The sequence below is a fragment of the Colobus angolensis genome, unplaced genomic scaffold (genome assembly GCF_000951035.1).
Source record: "Colobus angolensis palliatus isolate OR3802 unplaced genomic scaffold, Cang.pa_1.0 Scaffold93, whole genome shotgun sequence".
NCBI classification, from domain to species: domain Eukaryota; kingdom Metazoa; phylum Chordata; class Mammalia; order Primates; family Cercopithecidae; genus Colobus; species Colobus angolensis.
Window position 1 is genome coordinate 2,040,268 of NW_012123265.1, and position 2,243 is coordinate 2,042,510.

Genomic DNA, 2,243 nt, shown 5'->3' on the forward strand with positions numbered 1-2,243 from the left:
AAAAAAAAAAAATAATAATCTCAATACGTTGGGAGCCTAGGCGGGAGGGTCTCTTGAAGCCAGCCCTGGCAACAAAGCCAGACTCCCAGGCTCTACAAAAAATGTTAAAACTTAGCCAGGCGTGGAGGGGAGCGCCTGTTGTCTCAGCTACTCGGGAGGTTGAGGCGGGAGGATCATTTGAATCCAGGAGTTCAAGGCTGCAGTGAGCTATGAATGAGCCATTGCACTCCAGCTTGGGCAAGAGACCTTGTCTCAAAATTAGTAATACTAACAATGAAACCAAAGCTAACAGGAGGGCCACACGCTTTAACAACAATAAACTACGTAAAGGGAGCACAAAAGCGCTCTGGTGTTGATTGGCTGGTTAAGCCTTCACCAGATTATGAAGAGCCCTGAATGCCTTGCTAAGAAGTGTGGCCTTTGTCTTGAAGGCACTAAGGAACCACTTTCAGGCAGTGAAGGACTTATTCAGATTTTCAGGTGGGAATTATCACTTCAGCCGCTTTATGGAGGGGGACTAAGTGTGAGGGGCTAGGCTTCCCCTTGCAGGTAGAGGAATGACAAGCTTGCCAAGCAGGCAATCCAGCTGGACTCAAACCTGCTATTTCCCAGCCCGCACAAGGAAGCGATCAGCTGCCCCGCCGGCCCCTGGCAGACGCAAAGGAGGAGTGTGGAGTAGGCGCCGGGCGCGAGAAGGCAGTAAGGACAAGGACAACCAGGTTGGATCAACCTGACCCGCTCTGGACGCGGGCCGGCTGAACAGCAAGCAGGCAGGCAACCGACCACGTCCACCAGGCCCACGCGGGCCTAGAGACGGGATACCCAGCAAGACAGCACGTTCCGAGGCCAGTCCGAACTCGGACGCCGGGGACCCGAGCAGCCATCGCCCGACCTGCTCTCCAACCCTGTAGGCCCTGGCGCATGGGACACGGGCCGACGCTGCGGGCTGACCAGGGGCAGGCCCCGGTGCCCCAGAAAGCGACCACGACCACAGTTCGGCTGCCCCTCCCGCCCGTCGGGCCGTCGTCCTGGGCCGGGCCGCCTCACCTCGCGCGGGCGGCGGGCTCTTCGGCGTCTCGGCGGCTCTGTGGGCCATCTCCAGGCAGTGACCGCGGCCACCGCCTCTGCCGCCGCCGCCGCCGCCGCCGCCATTCTCGGGCGTTAGCGTCGTGGCGTCATCACAGCGCGCAGCTGACGCCAAAACAAACCTACGGGGCGGGACGGGGCGGACTCTCACGAAGCTGGGCTACGCGGCTGGCGGATCTCCAAGCGTGGCCTGCCAATCAACCTCTTGGGGGGGCGGGGACAGGCACTCTGCTGAGCGGGTGGATCTATTTGTCGCTCAAAGAAACTTGACCGCTGTCTGCCGGACAGATCCGTGATAGAAAAACGAGGGATCGCGGGAAATAAGGAGAAAGTTTTAAGTTTCTGGTTGGGGGAAAGGGGACTCTGTAGTGCTAGCTTGGGTAAACAATGCTTTCCAACAGAGGTTTCTGGAAGTGCCTCTGGAACTCCGCAAAGGATTGACTTAAATTTCATTAACAAAATCTATTTTTTAAAACTGCAATTAGAATAATTTCAGAACTCCATGTGTTGAATTTGGCCTCCATCAAAGAAGAGGTGCAAATGGTTAACTTGTAGATTGGTGAAGTCAATCTTGGGCCAACTTCTGGACTCATGGTTATTTGTTGTTGTTAATTTAATGTATATCCCGAGTCTGAAAAGCAAGCGGATTTTTTAAAAATGGCTACCATTCACAATGACTTCTCTATAGGATCAGAACTGGTTCACTTTACAGTCAACCCAACTTGGAGGGGGAAAAGTAGGTGCTGCAGATGGTAAGTGCATTGTAACCTCCATCCATCTTCCCCATTTCAGTGGCTCATGTATTCAAATCTTTATTGAGTATGTACTTTGCACATGGAACTGTCTTTGATTGACTGTATAAGCTAATGTTATACTTTAATCCTAAAAATAAATTAACACCAATAAAACATTGTCGTCGGCCGGGTGCAGTTGCTCACGCTTGTAATCCCTGCACTTTGGGAGGCCAAGGCAGGTGGATCACCTGAGGTCAGGAGTTTGAGACCAGTCTGACCAACAAGGTGAAACCCTGTCTCTACTAAAAATACAAAAATTATCCAGGCATGCCCGGTTAATTTTCTTATTTTTATTTTTAATTTTAATTTTTATTTTTTTTTTGAGATGGAGTCTCACTCTGTCACCCAGGCTGGAGTGCAGTG

General features: G+C 52.0%; 1 protein-coding gene across 1 annotated transcript in view; it reads right to left on the reverse strand.

The window, feature by feature from the left end:
* The window catches only part of PSKH1 (protein serine kinase H1), a 49,386-nt gene extending 48,180 nt beyond the window's left edge, over positions 1-1,206 (reverse strand). Inside the window, exon 1 of the mRNA XM_011932025.1 lies at positions 1,048-1,206. The gene's annotated coding sequence lies outside the window, so the exon portion shown is untranslated. The remainder of the gene's footprint in view (positions 1-1,047) is intronic.
* Positions 1,207-2,243: the final 1,037 nt, after the last annotated feature.